This window comes from Falco naumanni, chromosome 14 (assembly GCF_017639655.2).
Source record: "Falco naumanni isolate bFalNau1 chromosome 14, bFalNau1.pat, whole genome shotgun sequence".
Classification (NCBI taxonomy): Eukaryota; Metazoa; Chordata; class Aves; order Falconiformes; family Falconidae; genus Falco; species Falco naumanni.
In genome coordinates, this window is record NC_054067.1 from 17,518,018 (window position 1) to 17,539,043 (window position 21,026).

At 34.5% G+C, this 21,026-nt stretch overlaps 1 protein-coding gene across 3 annotated transcripts in view; it reads right to left on the minus strand.

Moving 5' to 3' along the window:
- Window positions 1-21,026, minus strand: part of DIAPH2 (diaphanous related formin 2) — a 243,393-nt gene that overhangs the window by 103,008 nt on the left and 119,359 nt on the right. The gene's annotated exons all lie outside the window — the stretch shown is intronic.

A 21,026-nucleotide genomic window follows, 5' to 3' on the forward strand; every position in this document is an offset into this window, starting at 1 on the left:
AATGACAAAATTATATAATATGATGTCTAATTTTCATTGCCTTTTAATATGGATGTCTTTTTTGTGTATTCTTTAATGCCTAGCCACAAAGCTCAGCTCATGCCTCAGGCTGCTTGTACAATGTACAGTTATTTGGGGCACTCTCTCAACTATGTAATTTCACAGAACTTCTAAAAACGGAACATCCACCCACTTGCCCCAGTTAACCGACAAACAGCTTTGAAAAATTATTAGTAAGAAAAACATCACAGAACAACAGAATTCTGTATTTCTATTAGGAAGTATGGAAGTCTAGAAATGCAACCGAGGTTGACTTCCATCTCAGCAGTCATCATTAAAAGTTTGGCATAATCCTTTTAAATAGAAAAATGTGGCATTTTTTTCCCCCCTTATATGAAAAAAAAAAATTTTAGAACAATTCATTTGCAAATAAAGGAAGGGTGCAAACTGCTAAGGGAAACACTAAGTCTGTCTCAAAGCAAGTAAGTTTTCGTCTGCTGTTTTCTTCTGTTGTAGTTGTTTATATCCACAAAGATAACAGTCACAAATCACTGTAAAAAAGTCAGCTAGTACACGATTAAACTAGTTCTGCTGATACCAAATTGTAGCTGATGAAAGTGTTGTGCTGTACCTATCAAAACCCAACAACAAAAGACACAAGTTATTCCCTGAACTACAAAAATCATGCAGCCTGGCTCCCTGTGGCTTTCACTTGTAATGACTCTCTTCCATGCAGATTCTGATTCTTAATACAGCAGAGCTCATGCTTCAACCTTTCCCCATACCTGAGACTCTAATTTCAGACTCTGCCTAGTACCACATTTGTAATTACTCAATATTTTTGAGATTTGTATCTCTCCGTAAAATAACAAACAACCTAGAAACTAATTAGGGAAAACAGACATACAGAGAAATCGTATAAACCATTTCTTTTCAAGACCAGACTAAACCCAAAAATGATTCTTTAGAGAACCATCAACAAATTGCAGAATAAAGAAATGCAGATGGATATTCTATTCAAAACCTTTCTGTAGTGTTTGGATACTGTTGAGTAAAGGGCTGCCATCTCCAAGCTACACCAAGCTAAAAGGAAGCCTAACAAGGCTGAAAGCATCTCCCATTGCAAAGAGGCCTGATATTTCACCTAGATTTTCCTGCTTTGATTAATGGGAGAGTATGTAAATAGTCATCTACAAACAGGTTCTTGAAAGTACGTCTGAAAACTTTACATAATATAAGCTAAGCTTTCCTACAAAGAGATAATTTCCTAAGTAATCCTAATTCATTAAAGCCTCAGTAGCATAAAAGGAAAGCTGTTTTATTTTGTTCATAGAATGTTAGCTTATAATGCTCATTTAGACAGGCAGAAAGTAAAAACCAACACTATGGATCTTTACACATAAATATCAAGACTTTGAAACAGTAATATCTACCAGTATAGTTTCATACCACTGCAAACACAGTACTAATACACCTATATTTCCAGTTTACTGAAATGAAGTTTAACCTGCTTGGTTAGAACGTCAAGCTTGAATCGCTCATGTTAACACAAGACAAACTTGGGATAGCTCCCTCTTTAATGACATTTAACTGTACAAAAGGAAATTAAAGTTTAATAGCAAGAATACATTAAGTAGGTAATAATGGCACATCGCTGAATTATTGAACACAGCCTAAAATTTTAGAAAAAAACATGAATTGCCTTGGAGTCAGCAGACCACTGTATTGAAAAACTCACCAAATATGGTAGGAAACAGAAATATGAAGGTATATAACTATACAAATTTTATCTATGATTCCTTTAGAAAGAACCTCATATAATACAATAGAAACCCAAATCAATATATTAAGAATGACTGAAGTCTGAATAAAAGAAAAAAAAACACTCAACCTTCCAGATGTGAATTTAGTTCTTTCAGACAAGACTCCCAGAGTCAAATTCTCCATTCAAGCTGCACATTTAACATGAGCAATAGCCACAGTAAGCACTTAAAAGAGAAAAAACCCCAATACTGGTAATGAAACTAGGAAATATTTTCAAGTAACAGCGCAGAAACATATACTGTAATTTCAACAATTTTTTTTTTTTGATCTGATAAGTACGAAAGTGCAAATAAATACCATTAACACATGGCTTGTAAGACAAAAGAATGTCAGTAAGACAGAATATTTTAACTATACTTAATTTTGAAGAAAACAAGTCAGTGCCGTAAAGACAATAGTTTCCAGTCATATGGTACATCATATTAACGAAGTTCCTTTGTCACACTCTATATGCTTCATACAGTCTTCATACTCATGAAATACTAATAACTTGAAACATCACCTTGAAATGTACTACAACTCATTGCAAAGACAGTCACTACAACAGAGAAGCAAAGCTGTACTTGCCTACACTATTGCATAAAAAAGTGATTGAAAATCTAAGCTATCAAAACTGTGCGTAATATTAGTACTTAATTCCAAAAGTTTTCATTAATATAGACCGAAGCTTTAATGAGTGCTCATTTAAAAACTGTAAACAAGGTTTCATTCTTAGTATTCTGAATCAAAACAAAAATCACAAACCTGTTGTTCAGGTAAACGAAATTACTTTATTTACAAGGGTTTTTTCCACATACACATTTTTTTTTAATTTCTTTCATAACCATAAGAAAAATCTAAGCCAAGACTTTACTGTAAATACTACTATTTGAAAATTTTAAACAAAAAAAAAAATATCCCAGAAGCCCCACTTGGAAACATTCTTTCTTCTTCAGCACCATACCTGCCTCCCCAAGTTCCACATAAACCAAGAAAAACAGGTTTGTAAATCTGTATACACAGACAGTTATTGCTTTACTAAGGTTAGGAAATACAGCACTGCAAGGATAACAGAACCATCCCTAATCACCATCTAAGCAACTCTGGACATACAATCCTTACTGAAGTTTTTCTATGTAGCGATTGTTACATAAAGGAAAGTTTATGCTGTTTCATCCCTTTCCTTTCTTCATTTTAATACCACTGCAAAAGGCAACTACACAAAACTACTCAGATATTCTAAGTGTCAAGTTTGAATTTTTGAAAAAGTGTTATTTCAGTTTAAAATTGACAGGAGTCTTCTGAAAGTGCTATCCTACTGCATTGGTTCTAACACACCACCCTGAGATTAATTAAATAGATCACTGTTCAGTAACTAGTATCAAAAAGTTAGTAATACATGCTTCACCATGCAATCCAGTAAAATCCTCTGCATGCCATGTCTCTGAAGAACATTAAAATGCCAACAAAAAGTAAAAGAAAACTTTGTGTCTTTTAAATTAAAAACATACAGGTGAATGTAGACCATTAACTTCCGTTACTCTTACTGGTTTAACTCTTTTCCCAAATTGCAGTTATCTACAAATTCTACTTTTTCCTGTTTCTTCTCACTGTTAGGAGAGGGGCTGGGAAACCTCCACACCTTTTTTTCTTCCTTTTTTTTGGTAAAAAATAATAATAAATAAATAAACCTGTTAATGTGTCTGCACTGCAGCTGCCAATTTAAGCTTCCATCCAGTTCTGTGGTTTGCTTAATAATGACCACCACCAGAATGGGGGAAAAATAATTAGATACCCAGATGGATAAGGATTTCTGCAGTGAGAATAAGTGTAGTTTCAGTATCACAACAGACGTAAATATTAGTACGGCTGTACACAGCCAGCTGAAACAGCTAAAAATAACTTTAAGTAAACCAATGATTTTTTACACTTTGAAATATGACCAGATGACCAGTCTGCTGGCATTTCAGTGCAATGCCTAAACTAATTCACTCAATTAAGCAAGCAATGGATACAAATGTTACCATGAACTATGCTACCACATTATATCAGAAATAAAGAATCACTAATTACCGTAAATAGTAGAATTAAATTCTTTATGTCCATATTAGGACTACTATCACACTTAGGTACTTCCATGCTTTCTACTGGTTTCTTCCATGTAAACATACGAGATAAAAAGATCAGAGAAATCAAGGTTAAAGACCTTAGATCAGCTGGAGGGTAAGTCATGACTTCTACCATAACATCTCCTATTATTTTCACATAAATATATTGATAATTTGAATAATAGTTAATAAAAGTGCCTGAACACACAAAAAGCTCATCTCCCCAAAGGCAACACTTATTACTGTCCACTCACAGCTTGGCTTTCATCAACAATACATATGCCACTGTAGAAAGAACAGTGGTTATTTAACTATAATTATAGAAGAAAATGCACTGGTGTTCCAGCAGTTAGTGAGGTCCCTCTCCAAGGCACACAGTCTCTATAGAAAGGGAATTTAAGGCATGTTCATAACAGGTCTGAAACAGTAAAACAAACAGACCACAGAGCTGATGTCTCTGATACCTCCAGAAGAAGAAAGAATGCACATTAAAAGAAGATACCTGCTAGAAACTTCTAAACATTTTGCAAAAGTATTTTTTCAAAGACTGAATAGAAATTCTTTTTGACATGTCCTTCCAGCTACCGGTCACAGGAAGCTGAAAACAGGCAAAAGCAGCATTCCACTGGGAGAGTTTTTCATGTAACACTTGATTCTTAAAAGTTTGTGCTGATGCAAAAAGAAAAAAAAAAAAAAAAAAAAAACCAACAACCAAAAAACACATTTAAGAAAGAGGTGGCTGGCGTTATACTACAGATGTATTAACTCCTAATAGAGAGCAAAAACACCAGGGCAAAATAAAATAAAGGCCCAATGGGACTAGAGATGGAGGATGTTCTCATTCATAAACATACTCAACCAAAAGGAAAAGAATCAATGCATTTAGCATATTATATAAATCAGCATTATAATGAGGAGATAAAAAAATAAAAAATAGTTAGCCTGGGATTTTCTATGACTCTGGAAAGCCAAGCCACTTCAAATTAAAACGTCTGATCTACTTATTTTTCAGTTAACTTCCAGTTTTACTGAATGTATCGAGGTTTCTTATTCTACACACTGATCCTCATATTAATTACAGACAGGAACTGTTCTCAAGACAGACAGCATCATTAAAGAAAACCTGAAAGATGTTCATTATAAGTCTCTGTATGACTTCGCTTGAATTTGTCCACACCAGTCTTTTTAGGTACACTTCTGTTTGATTCTACAGTTAGATTTTATACGCCACATCGTTTTAGACAAAACCTATAGCCAACAGTAATTTTGAATTTACAGTAAGAAAACTGGTAATCCGTTTACTATTTGCAATGTAAATAACTTATGTTTCTTAAAATAATACATTTCTGAAAAATGCGCAGTGTTTTGCTTGTTAGCTTTAAGTTGCAGATTGATAAATCTGTGTTGAGTGCAAAATGTCCATGTACTATATCATTACACAGTGATAAAGCTCCAAGCCTTCATAATCCTAAATTCTGCAAGACTGAAAATATATATGACAACACATAATCCTTCATGCTTTACTAAATTTACAATTTGAAATAATTTATTATTCTGTTAGCTATTTCAAACTCTTGAGTATTCGTTTACTGTTCTGAAAATTGACAATTTCCAACCGAATGTTCTGTGTCTCAGATAATACAGTTTAATTAAAACTGGTTTATTAAAATGTCTATGACAAATTATACGTTTAAATGTTTCTCTCCTGTCCTGAGCAGAGCTATGGAACTAATGTCAGCAGTACATGAAGCAGGAGGCAATGCAGCTACATTCGTATCATAATGCCACTTATTATTCTGGAGATACACATCCACACAACTCTTTAAAGGGACAGATGCATCTAGAATATGTGGAACAACTAACATAGCAATAGTTGATGTTTTGGTAAAATTACAACTTCATTATTAATCCAATGCAGAGGATATAAATTCTAATGTTATAAAACCAGTCTATTATCTTGAGTGTCCACTCTTTTATTTTGAAGAAAGCTAGCTTTACTTCTGTTAACTGTCAGCCAGCTCAATCTGTAACATGCTACTGCAGACTGTGGGGAAAAATTAATAAATATGCTGAAAAGCTGCCTATTCAAAATGCTCGGAAGTAAAGTTGTCGGAGCCTGAAATGACATAGTTGGGGGAGAATTAATTAGGCAGAAAGAATTGTGTAAACAATCAGACAACAGCTGATTATCTTTTTTATGCCTTTATGATGTAGAAAACAAAGCATGCAAGAGTGGGATTAAAAAATATTTGTGACACCACTCATCATAAATATTGCATTTTACTAGTATCAATTTATGGATCACCAGATCTGCCTGCAAGAAAACCTTATGTCATAGGTGGCACTTGACATTCTCAGCAGTAAGAAATTAGCAACAAAAAGAAATTAAATGTACAGTAGAAAAGACAAGAAATCAGAAAACAATTAGAAGGTTGCTTCTACAAAGGAATCTGCATTTGTACCTAAAGGTACTTTAATGGAAACTCACAACCTAATGCATATTTGATATTCTATATTGCTGAGTCTGAATCAAGAATCAAGTCTGAATCTGAAACGACCAGCCAAGCTGAGCTTAAACGGCTGACTGAGTGTTGTAACATGTTACCCAGAGAGGTTATGGACTTTTGGCGATACTCAAAAGACACAGTCCTGTCAGCCTGCTCTAAATGGCCCTGCTTGAGCAGAGTGCTTGGACAACATGATGCCCAGAAGTCCCTTCCAACCTCAACCATTCTGGGAAATCCAAATGAACAAGGCTTTGGTTACTCTCTTCATATGTAATTCCAACTTCAAGATATAACACCTTAAATAATTTCTTTCCCTCTAAGCTGGATACGTAAAGTAACTTCATTCCATTAAAAACTCCTACAGTTTAGAAATAGATGTTTCACACGATGCACTTGATCCAAATACAGCTTTTCCCACCCCAAGCATGCCAAAATCATGAATTTTGATTATGAAAACACCTGAAGAAAAACATGAAATGCTAAAAACGAACCAGTTCTCAGAATCATCACTATGAACTACAAACATCCACTTTTAAAGCTACCTTGCTGAACAGTTCATTATTTCAACAAATCTAAATGGTTTTTAAACTTGTTCTTCAATAAAATGGATTGTTCTCATCGTCATCAGAATTTCACAATATACTAACAATTCAGATAGAGAAAGTATAAGGACCAAATAATTGAATGTGTTTATCTGCACTGGGTTTGATTTAGGTTCCCATCCACACTTCAGCCAACTCATTGTCTGGCTTCACAAAAAAAACCCAAACCCATGCTTCAGACTCGCTCATGAAAACAATGTAATCCCTTGGCATGATCATCTGAAATTAAAACCATAAGTAGATTGCTTGCTAATCTATTGCCATACACTGATCACAGAGCAAACCACTTTTTTTTCCTTCCTATACATACGCTTATCTAATATATAAAATTTAAGACATCCACTTCAACAAGTGCACAAATATTTTTATAATGGTTTCCAAAAAACTACCAGTAACTGAAAATTTACAAAAAAATATTTCAACCATGCAAGCTGCATTATGTCATTTCAAAACTCTTGCATACCATTTCAAAGTAGGATTCTGGATCAAGGAACAACTACACTAGGCTAAAAATATGTTTTATATAGCTAAAAGAGAAAGTTTGATTCTATAGTGTAGTCACCTTTAATGAAGGATGTACCAACGCTCTTAGTTTCTAATCTCCAAGCTCGTTCATAATAGAGCACCCTTTGAATTGAACTGCAGAAACACAAGCAGAACTTATTAGCTGAAGACAGAAATTCAGCTTTAATAACAGTAAGTCATTTGCACTGATAGCTTTATTTTCACCTGCTATCAGTTGTAAACAGATGCTAACAATTTTATCATTCACACTACATACATAATGTATCTCTGTGACTACACAGAAAACAAGACTTCTGGAGCATACACAGATAATTATGAATCACAATTATATACCTAATCTTTTCTTCCTGTTTAAAGCATTTGTGGGGGAAAAAAACCATGCAGAAATCTTCATTACAATACACTTCATCTACCCAAATCGGAACGCAAATAGACCAAGACCCATAGAAGGACCAGGACCCATTTTACCTGTTTACACAAAAACATGTATGTCTGAAGAGCTTAGATTCACTAACAAAATACCCAGAAATTCTCACAATAATCTTTTGATTTCTCATTACAAAACAAATTACCTTATAATTCAGCATTTGACAGGAGAGCCCAGAAAAAAACCCACACCAAAGAGCAGTTGCTTCTAAGTTATTGTACAGCAAAGAGGTCTGTTCCCCTCCCTGGCCTTCATTACATCAGTACCTAAGAAATCATTAACTATCAGAATTATTTAATACAACTGCATTCACTGTGTCCAGACACTTTTTCAATGTTTGTGTTAATGACAACGAAGCACAGAGAGATCACAACCCTCTGATAACAATGCTAGCTGTGACCTGCACCTTCCTCCTAAATTGCAGACCTATACTTAGGTTCATGTTAATTAAGATGAGGCTTCCTGATTTGTCCCTAAATGACCATAAAACTTGCATCTTGATAAACACTAGAAAAATCTGTCAATGTTTACTTACTGCTAGCTCTAAGCAATCATTTCAATTCCTGATTTTCATGTATTCAAATTTCTCAATAATGAAAAGATCATCACCATTGATTCTACATACAGCACTACGCACAAGAGAAAGCTTATGTCAACATAATTTGAACATTGCCTTTATTATTTATACTTCTGTTCATCAGGATGCAACGATCAGTGCTCAGCTCTCTAGAAGTCCCATTGGAACTCTCTAGGCAAAAAATGATAAACAAGGGCCAGTTGTATAAAATATTCAGTCCACGAAACAAAGCTCCACAGGCTGTTTCTTAAATTGGTTTATATTGGAAAAGTCTGCTCAAAGACTTACGATGCCAATTTATGAATTTGCTGTGGTAGCATGAGGAAGAAAACTTTAGAAGGAAACAAGAGCACTTGACTCCTCAAAGAGAACACATAAAAGGCAACATTTATAAAGCCACAGACTAGAGAGAAGGTTGATCTTGTCTTCCTTAAAACAAAAATACTTAAAAGAATTCTTGAGAAATGCCAAAATTAGAGCTAGGTATTAACCTAAATGAACCTTTTCTCCCCCTGCCCCACCATCCCCCAAGAGAAAAAGGAAGTTGCTGACCTCAGAAGTTAAGGGTTTTCCCCATAATTGTAACAGGGAAATAATCCCTAAAGTCCATACTCCTATTTTTAACAGGAGATAGAAAGATCAAAACAATTGAAAAAGCAAACCAAACCTTTCATCCTGACAAAAGCAAAACTTCATTTCCACTGATGAAGTCACCAGAATTTTGAAACTGCTTTTGGAAAAACATGCTGAGAAGAACTGAATTGAGTGACACCGCCTGACGGGTGAAAAACATCCTTGTAGGAGACTGGCAAAACGCCATTCATGAATGAGAGGTGACCATGCAGCCTCATTTGCTCTGAACGGCAAGTTCAGAGCACTGCTGAAATAAAGGAAAAGGAAGATTATACCACTTGAAGAATGAAACACATACAGGTATAGATATTAGCTCACAACCAGCACGTATTGGTTACTACTTCCTAATCCTCCCTCACAGCTCTTAAGCATTTTTAGACCTACAGTACGTACATGATGATAGCATGAAGAGGGGGTAACTGATGGCAGGGTACAGGAAAAGACGCAGATGACAAGAGGCAAGAAAGACAAAAGGAGTCTTTCGATGTTACAGAAGACTGTAACACATTTTCCAGTCTATTATTCCAGCTTGGTAATACTTTACAGGTTATTTTTCTATGCTTGTACAATATTCATAGATCTTTGCTCAGATCCTTCTAAGTCATGGACCACATTTTTGCCTGGAATCCCATACTAACTCGTCTGAAAAATCACTCCCTATATACTTTAGTACAAGTGCTTTTTTCCAGCACCTTTTACAACAGAAATCATCTAGTTCTTAATTCTCATTTGTGGGATTTAAGTTGAAAAATAATTTGAAACCATATGGAGTAGTATTTGTAGCTTTTTCAAACTCGCATCACTCATTTTTTGCGGTGGCACACGATTAATTATAATACTATTCATATATTAATTAGAAAGCAACACAGAAAACATGATAGTCAAGAATATATCAAACAGAAAACGTTGCAAGACTAATGGATTCCTAGCATACCTTCCCTGGAGAATAATTAGATAAAAATTTGTTTAGATTAATAAAAACAAGAAAGAAAATAAAATGCAGCTAGTACAAACAAAATGATTCTGCAAAATCTGTATTCAAATTAAATGTGACTGTTTCAAATAGAGCATTGAGAAACAATATTCTAACAACAATTAAAAAAAATATTAGTTATTGATATCTATTTCAGCAAAGCCACGGTAAGGTAGCCACCCCTAGAAACATTCTATTAGCTTTGGGACACACAATAAGATGCCTTAAACAAAACTTATAGCTTTGTGTGCCCTAAATCTTTCAGAGAAACTGCAACCACATTCACTTCCTCTTTGATCATGCGCTTTTTCCACACTTCATCTGGATTTAATTAAGAGAGGTATGTTCAAGCTGTCAGTTGTGCCCTGTTCTAACAAGCTTCAATCAGCAGATCTGATGGTTACTTCATCCAGATAGAGATTTTGGTGAAGTGTGGGGAAGGAAATAGAAGTGCCTTCTTATATTTCTAGGTTTTCTTTAATATAGCAGCATCAGAACCCCTAATTTTCTTACTTTTAGAAACCTGGAAAAGTTCAAATCATATGTTTCAAGAGCCTAGATTTTCAAAATGAAAGAGGAAATGGAATGATTTTATGTCACCTGATTAAAAAAAGCACAGAATAAATTAATTCAAATTGAGATTTGTTTAGTGCAAACAACTGCTGCAATGAAGTTTTCACAAATCCAAGTACAGGAGAAAGTGAGAGTGAAAGATGACGCTCTGAAAACAACAGTTTATTTTGCACCTAAATAGTATTTTGAATATCAGTTGCATACTTAAACCCACACACCATTAATGATTTGATTAAAATGGTGCATGTCCTTTCCCTGCTTTCTTTCCAGATACGGTTACGTATTTTTGGTTTTAGTAGTTCATCAGGCCATTATTCGCTCAGAGCTCACTGCCCCACGCACACAAATAGCCTTGCCTCAAATTATTGGGACTAAAAGAAGGAAAAGCCAGTAAAGTAAACTAATACCTCATATTTCGATCTCAGCCAACAAATACTTAAAAATATTTCTTAAACAAATGTTCTGGTTAGACAGAAAAGCAAAGAGCATAATCACAGGGCAATCAGGATCTGAAATGAAAGTTTCCAAATTTTCTACACTGAAGACAAACTGCTTTAAAAAAGTGAGTATATTTTCCGATTGCATCCTTCCCCTCCAAAAAGTTGTTTGTTTTTTATTTTTATTATTATTTCTTTTTCTGGAGTGGAGAAGGATAGAGGGCAAAAAGCAGTTCCACCAACACCAACATTTTTTATAAAGCAATGTCTCATGCCAGCTTCGCTTTGATATCTAATGCTGCAGCTCCAGGGATTTATACAGTGCACTCTCCCTTTAATTTCACATTTTAAATTAAGTATACAGCAATTAGGAAATGGATGTCTAATGAATTATCATTCTAGTAGTGCACAAATCTGTACAAAATTATCTTTCAGTGATCTGGACAACTGGGTTTAATATAAATTTAAGGATGAAAGCACAGTTTCCCTCAGGCAATTATTCACAATCAAGAAGCCTTTAGATTTCCAAGTGTTTAAGTAGACTTTTGCACATAGAATTTTACTCTTTAGAATCTCCTAAACAAGCAGGCTTTTCCTCCTCTAAAACTTTCATGTGTCAGTGGAGATTACAGCCAATTTTTTTCCTATCACTAGGTAGCCAATTTATATGCTAAAAATGCATTTCAGCAACATTTTTATACTTTTCTTCTTTCTTGTATAAAATCCTCTCTCAATCTTTTTCATACCAGCTTTAAAGCAGAATTTGAGATGCAGTCGTCAAGGTGAGAACAGAACGGAGCTCCCTCAAGTGGTACATCTACATAATCTCAAGGATTAAACAAAAAAATCCAACACAAATCTATAGGCAAACATCTGGACTTAGTACAAACTTTTGTAGGTTATCTGTTTATGTAATTTACAGAAAATATGTTTTTCAGTAAACAAAACCTGGAAAAATAAGCTATTTGAAGTTCTTAATTGCCACACAGCTACCTGTTGCATATCATTACACCTCCCCATTTGTAACATTTTCCAATTTCTTCCTTTATTCATACTCTAATGGAAGTTACAGATTATTTGTACACTCCTGTTCACAATATTTATAGTATAGCCCAACATGAAAGACATCAACATAGTCTTATGTCCCTTTGCATCAAGGCTTTTCCTTTTTAAAAAGAAATGAAGATCTGAAGGTAGAAACATACTGTAAGAAAGAAAACTGATAGTCTGCTTTATGTAACACTATTTTCATTTAAAATGTCCCAGAGTTCTTGTATTTTTACATATTAAGGAAACAGTACCTTAGTTGAGACCAGTTAAAATTCAAAGAACCATTTTCTAAAGGGATGTCATTTATTATACTGATAGCAAATAACTGTAAGAGAAATTAACATTATGTATCAACACACGACACATTATTAAGTGATTTTCAAGTTCAATTGAAGTAATGATTACACCTATATAATCCTGTAGTTATCACCTGGAACACAGTGGGTATTTTAGTTTGCTTTAAGAAAGGTGAATCAAATAGGAAAAAAAGAAAGAATAGCAAAAATGTATGACGATAAAGGAAGCAGAAAGCTCTCTAAAGCACTGTGCGTTGAACCCGGCAGAAAGACATTTTACAGGTGATTCTTTCTACATACATCTGAATGAAGGGGAAAACAAGACAGACAAAAGTCCTTTAAAGAGCAACACTGAAGTAACAAAAACTATTAACTGACTCTGAAGAGCCAGTGAACTGGGCAAATTCACCACCTGGGAAAGAAAGTTCTTCAGAAAAGTTTTTAATAGGTACAACAGAGGGCATATAAGCACAAAGTTTTGACTTAATTCACAGATTCAACACTTTTCAGAAAAATTGTGCGATTTTTTATGAAGGTGAGTTATGAACACTTTTCATTCATACTTTTGGCATCTCTATGCTTCTCCTCTCCAGGCCTAGTGCCATGCCTTTCTGTGATACCCTCCCCACACACACACCTGACAGCCCCACTTTCAACTCCATGCATCTTACCTAACCTCTTTGCTATAAAGTACCTACATAAACATAAAAACCCCTGAAATCAACACACACACTTACCATGCTATCTTCTAGACAACAAAATAAAGAACATACCCTTAGCAAAATTCTAATTCATTAATTTTCCTCCATGAGGAACTATGAGCTATATTACATTTCCAGCTGGTTTTGTTTCTTTTTTTTTTTAAAACTTTATAAACAAGAGAAGGTAGTATACAATTTATCTTACCAAACTCTATCCTTATGATCTCAAAGTCCACTGCTGTTTTTCTCACATAGAGGATCACACACTTTTTTCAGAGTTATTCTCACACTATTAGGTCCCAGCTCCCCTCCCAGGACCATGTAGTATTTATCTCCTTTGTGTTTGTATTCTTGCTGATTTGTTACCTGAGAATCTAACTGATATACTGTTTGCCTTTTGTTACAGAATCTTCTTGAAGCTAGTACATAAAAACGGACTTCACATCAGTCCCTAAAGAACCTGACTGATACCTTACTCTCCTAAATAAATTGCTACTTCTCATCATCCTTTGTTTATGCCCTTAAAGCGGTCTGTAGTCTGTGAGGCTGATCTTGTCTCAAAGCAAATCAACATTTTTCACATAACTGGTCAAGCACTGAAACAATGATATACTAATATCTCTCTTGGTTTATATCTTGTTTTGTTGATAAAACAATGCAATATCTCATGATCAATTATGCATGTGTACAAAATTCCTTTTCCAACCATGAATATAAAAGTATTAAAATACAGGAATACAAAGAAAGGTAATAAAGTCAGGTACGAAGCAAAAGCACAGCAAAGTGTTGTAAAAAACCCCCTCGTATTAGGACAAAAAACACCATCTGGAATCTCGCCAGATTAGACCTGACCAATTCAAAGTTTTCCAAATTCCATTTCACTGAGCAACACACAGGCTGTATCCAATTAAACAATTAACATGAAATATCTGAACAGTATCTCTTGTTATTTTATGGTATGTAATAAAAACAGACTAACAATTACATTGATGCATAGCGCACCACAGAGGAAAATAAAGAATCTCAGCACACTTTAATGAAAATATCATACATTGTGTGATTAAACACACAACCCCACCACACACATACCCACCCACCCCACCCCCAACCATCCACATTTATTCCAGAAAGCTTCAGCATGCCTTCAAAGCTGACAAAGAGAGGTAGTAAAACAAAGAGGTGGCTTTCAGTTCGTAAATGGTAAGTGTGTTCACTCTGGTTCAGGATAAGCCTGGTACTCCACATACCCTAAAAGAAGCCCTCATAATTCCACACTGGCTGTTTAAATTGACAATGTGGAAAGATGGAAGGTGGACTGACAGTTCCATCATTATTTCTCACATACCTCTTAGTATCACATTTACTCAGAAGAGATAAAGCAGAGGGAATAAAAGTGAAAGCTAAAACTATGCTCAAACCTCCTTCATTCCTCAATCCCCTTCTGTCAAAGAAACAGTTTAAGGAAAATATACTTAATGTTACACTGTCTCTCAGTTGGTAGACTGGACTCGATCAAGCAGGAAGATACAAAAGCTTTTTTTCTACAAGGTCAAACTTCTCTTTTATTGCAAATTCTCTAATTCTACAAGGATTGAAGCTTAGTAACCACGGATGCTCAAAGGACATTAGTACATGAATGAAAAAGTTTCATTTTAAATGGCTAGTATAAAAACCTGTATAGCAATTCTGAAATAAGGATTGTAACAGTATTATGATAGAATTCTTTCCGACTAGTTTGAAAAGAAGATTATTTGGGAAAACAACTAGTAACACCACCATTTACCATATTAAATAACAAAGAAAACCCAACCGGTTTTCAGTCGTGACCAGAAAAGGAGATTCATTCTATTAGGATAGCAAAATAACTTGCCGTGTTTCAGCAATGTATTTTTATAACTTAACTTTATAGAAAGATTCACAGCTTTCATCTGCTGCGTATTACAGCAAACACAATGGGATAATACTTTGCTGGTCTAGAATATTTACACACAGCAGAAACAGTATATTTAACCTTAGATGAATTCAATTATGTCTATTGACCTTCACGACAAGTATCTAGTCATATAAAATGTGACACTACTCATGCAAACATTTCAAAGCAATCTTAGTGGGGGATCAGTATTTTTTTTTCAGGGTGAAAAATTAGCTAAGTGAAAGGATCAGTAAATGCCACAAGGCCATACTGACATTTCTCAGTGGAAATGAAATTGAATAGCAACAGTCACCTCAACACTGTCACTGAAAAACGGGATTTAAAAAAAAAAAAAAATACCGCTTCTGGGATTGTTTCTGTGCGAGTGCTGCTGTGCTGTTCAGGACAGATCTCCAGAGTGTGATTTTGATGTTGTGCCTTCTAACTGCACCAGGTCCTAGCAATATTTTTCACCTGCTGATTATCTAATTTAAATTGGTCCCTATAAAAAGGCTGTAGCATGCAAGAACATTATTTTATATGCTAGGGAGACGCACTCTCTATAGACTAAGCAAACAAGTACATTTGAGCTCAACACCAAACAGCAGTCCCTTTTTTCCCCCTTAGCTTAACAATGTCAACTAAATATACATAACAGCACAAATTGCTTGTAATTTGATTTTGAACTTGGCAGGGTCAGTTCTTCAGTAGGATTCAAAATGCTGAGATGCTATGAGCTTGAACAACTAGCAACGCAAAAATGGAAGAAGAAAACACTGTTTATTCATTGATGCCCTGAATTTTCTAAAAAAAACCCCACTAGTTTGGAAAAGAAAAGCAGATTATATGTATGTACTAATTCTTCCTATCTTGTATCACAGTGCTTTCAGAAGTGGGATTTTCTGCCTATGCTGATGAAATACGTCAGACCTTCAGATGTACTTCTAAGAATTACAAGCACGATCAGTTTAATCAAGTGTGTCTTGTTTGCTTTAGCATGGACATTTAAATATGATGCGAGTGTTCAAAGATAAAAAGGTTTTCAAATGTAACCTCTCCAAACAATACACTGTTTATTTCCTATTCAAAAGTATATTTCATTAGTTTCTTCCCTGCATATATTGAAACAATACAAGATACAGTTTAAATAGAAAACTCCATAAACTAAAGAGTCAACAGCAAATAAATTGTTACTTTCCTGCACTGTACCTGCAGTAGGCAGCACAAAGTCTTTCTTCTTCTTACTTCATCAACTTAGAAAAAACCCAGGGTTTTTCTTGTAGGTTATTAATGGAGGGTTAAATTAATCACAAGTTTAGTTTTGAAGAAATAATTTAGCTCATACTTCAATGCAAACAACTACAAAAATTGTATGTTCTTAATAATCACTACCAAACAGAAGTCTCATTACATGACCTAGTAGCAGCACGATTACTAGATGTTCAATCTATATATAATTTATACTATAATCTCTTGCTATTAAGCAAAATCCTGAAGTTTCAGCAAGTTCATAATTGTTTGATGGTGACAACAAAATAGACCATATGATGGCCTCAACTGACTCTCTTAAGAATCAAGTATATCAAAGTTCAAAAGAGTTGAGTGAAATTAGACCAATTTTCCCCGGGGGGGGGGGGGGGGGGGGGGGGGGGGGGAAGGATTTAAAAATTCCACTGTTTCTAGTCTTTCCTCATTTACAAATGGTATCAATAACAAGAATTTAATGTTACTTGTTCTGTCTTCCCTATATTAGTACAAAAGACTAACAATTGATGGTTGAAAACATTTTAAAAATTGCTTGAATAAGCATGTAATCAAGTATTAATCTTTTTCTGAGGTAAGACTTGAAGAGCACAACTGACATTTTGATCTCTTAAGCTTGAATAAATCACTCTTGTTTCTTTTCCTTCCACTGTATGCATTCATATGTCTTCTTCAACAAGACTATTCCCTGCTAGCACATCTTGAGACATGAGCTTTCTGCTAACTGTTCCTTGGAGTGTGTTTTTAGCTGTAAGCAGAAGGCTTACCTTTTAAACAAATGTTCAACACCAAGAGTAACAAAACACCCTGATTATATTCATATAACGTAACCATAACAAACAAAGAAAAAAAAGTGCCATGCTACATCTAGAAGATAGGTCTTTCGGTTCCTTTGTTAATCATCACATAACTTCATAACTTTCCAACTACCGCACCTAAGTTTTCTCACTTGGTGAGGGATGAATAGGTAGGAAGAAGAGGGAAGTAGAGAGGGGATAAGAACCAGGTTCTCAGAGAAGTGCCCCCCCCCAAATAATCTTATTGATGTGCAAACTTCGGTAAGGTAGACCTTCTTTCCTTAGACACTATCTTGAATAAGTATTTTATCTGGATAAATAACCATTCTTTTCCCCAAAGTACCTCTTTCAGCCATGAACTACACTTTCCAGTGAAAGCATTTTCAAACGCCATTTTTGTAGACAGCAAGAACAAAAGCTTTATATAAATATTGCAAGAAAAGGCACATGTATAGAATTGTCTTAAGGATTATACATGACCTAGAATTTCAAAAATCACTGAATGGTTTTCTTTTCCAGTTCCCAAAGCACTCAAAAATACTTCCACATTTTAAAAAAAACATTCAAATACACTCAGACAAAATAAATTTACATCAAATGTAGGGGCATATAAGAAATTTCTTAGAAGTTTTCCCCCTTTGGGGTTGTTTTTGAGAAGCCCCTAGTTATGAGCAAATTCAGATATTAATGTACATTCTGATGCAGAAATTAAGGCACTAGTGCATTTCAAACAGACTGAAAAACAAAACCAGGCGTTTCTCTAAATGACATCTCAAAACACTAAGTGAGTTATTTTTCCATAACAAGCTAGGAGGGAATCCCAAGTGTTAACAGATGACAGGAGTGTTAATGCCATTACCATTCTTTCAGCACTCCATGTCAGTGTGTAAACGATGTCCCGCTGCTCAGTCACTCTGACAGGAAAAAGGTTCACAGCCGTTTCCAGATGCTGAGGTTCCGATTCAGAGTGTATTTGTTTCTTCCCTAGTGGCCTGCTCTAAAAGATTCCGCAGTACAGTGGTTCATACCAGAGAACTATCAGTTGATGTTTAGCGCACATTAAATATCTCATATTCTCAGTGCATAAAAGTCCCATACACACTTAAAGTAGAATTCTCCCCAGATCATTTCATTACAACTGAAGTACATCAAGTAAGGAACTAATAAAATTCATATTAATTGTGAAGCAATAGTCATTATTAGCTAGAACTAGGAGCATAAATACATATCAAATAAGAATATATGCCTTTCAGGAAGGCAGCTTTTTATTTTATAAAAATAATTCTGTTTTAATGAATGGTGTTACTTTCTGAAAATTAAAATTAGCTCACAAATTGCTGTTGTTCTATTAAATGGTGAGATGAATGCACACTGCTTTGAAATTTTTATCTGCAGTAGTTTTTGTTTATTCATTCATAGCTCCCTTAATTTAGCAGTTATTTAAAAATAAGCTTTTAATTCTTCACATGTATGCAATCAGAAAAACCAAGTGGCACCATTTATTGCTCTGGTAAGCATAAGATTTTAGCATGATTAGGCATGTTAATCTCTCTTACTAGGGGAAATGATACAGCTGAAAACAGAAAAGCTATAAGAAATCTTCATTTAAGGATATACTACTTCATCTAGGATACATTATATACAAGAATTAACATGCTATTGTTTACAAAGTATATAATGGTCCAAAAGCCACACAGCGTAACTGGCAGGATAACAAAAAGAATGAACATAATGTCCAGTGACCGAACAGCGTGCCCTCCTGCCACACTAGTTCTGCCCCTTCTCCCTTCTCCTCAAAATGAACCTGAATGGTCCTGCATGTTTTCTAGAGGAACAAATATTTGTCATCGGCAGGCACATGATGGGAGGAAGAGATGGTATTTATTATGTAACTATGGCTCTAATTAAAGATTAATTAGTAAGTTACCTCTGTACAACATTCATTTATTCCTGCTGAAATACCTTTTCATTCTGTTGTCTTTAAACTGTCTTAATAACAATTAATCTCCATTAATCGATCTTCCTCAATTCCTAAAGAGACACTCAAGTTTTAACATCACTAAAAAGAAATTAGCATATACACCTACAGCAAGTAAATATAAAACTCAGTTTCCCACTTAAACCCCCCTTCAATTAGAGGCACAAACGCTGAAATAAAACAAGGAGTGAAAGCCAGATTTTTCATAGTCTGTAATTACTTTTTTAAACTGTTGAATAAGAATCCCCAGTGTTGCATGAAGCTGGGCTAATTATAAAAAAAAAACTCTCACATTTGAAGTTAAATTATTTACAATTTGATATTCAAGTAACGATGCTAGCTACGGATCCGATCATGAAAAAAGTTGTCTCAAGAATCACACTTTAGTTATTTAATATAGTAGAAAATCACAGAAAGAATATAAGAATATCTCCCCCCCCACCTTCCATACTACACTCTACTTTCTGTAATAGGTTAGTTGTAATCCTCATTTTGGAATCAATTATTCCCAGTGGCCAACCAGACAGGTCAGCTTCATGATCCCAATGACTTCAAGAGCGCTGCGAGCGTTTCTTAAAACGTAGGCAATTAAAACCAGAAATCTCAATATAAGACAGACAAACTAAGATCCTAGCATGACAGCAAGGCAGATAGCAACTATAAAAATCACTTCAGAATCCCACAGAAGTACTTCAATACAAAAAAAAAAAAAAAAAAAAAGTCCACAGTGTTCGTTACAAACAACATAAACACACACTTAAGAAATGCCAAACTGTGTCCCAGCAAGTAGGGATCATGCAAACAAGTTTGAACTGTCTTTACTCTTTGAATATGAAGTTCCACCACACTGATGATGTAACAGAGCCAGTGTTTTGATGCAGAAAAAGATAAAATAGTATCACGGGTTTTACTCTTCACAACTATGAAGCTGTAAAATTACTGAAATACTGTATCTATTTGAAATCTGATATTAAAAAAATGCCAGTAAAAACAGAGAAAGCTCAAGAAATGCATCTACTTTGCTATTGCAAATGAAGTTTAATTAACCTGATCAAAGTATGAAGATTCTCATATGGACAGAAAAATAAATACTAACAAACAGGTCCCCAAAATATTTCACATTTTTTAAGTATCACAAGCTAGAAACAAACTGCAGAGTCAACCCAATGTCATTATGTGTATTTGAGAGAAAAAACATTGGTACAATCCACTACAGGTGTAGGAGAACTTACAATAATTGAATTTTTAAAGTCAGGACTGTGTACTGTCATAAAATATATGGTTTTAGTTAAAAATAAAGTATCAACTTGATAGCGGCATTATTTGCTGAAGCCGTTCTATTATGTTTGAAATCAAATCAGATGATCATACTGTATCTTAGTTATTAATTGCTTATGAAAGATGGCAATCAACCTATAACTATCATCTGAATTTCTGTTATGATATTCATTGAACCTTATCATCACACATGGAATAATAAGACACCATTAAGCAAGAAGTCACATTGACACACAGAACCCATTTACATGAATATCAGTACAACTCTAAAGAAAGTGATGTGAAGCTGAATGTGCTTCTGTCTCTGAAACTATTTCATTTAGTTACCTACACTTACTTTAAATATTAACTATTCAGAGAACATTAACCCATTTTTCTCAGTTTGTAACTAATCAAAATGTATCAAGATAACCTTTTAACACATACCAAGTTAACAGACTGTAGTCAAAACTACATGAATTTAGTTCAGCTTTAATTATTTTTTTGTAATTAAGGGGGCATATTTACCTGAATATATTAATTCTGCAATATATTGAAATTTTTTTGAACAGATTATGGAACAGCCATCTTTTTTTTTCCTCACTTA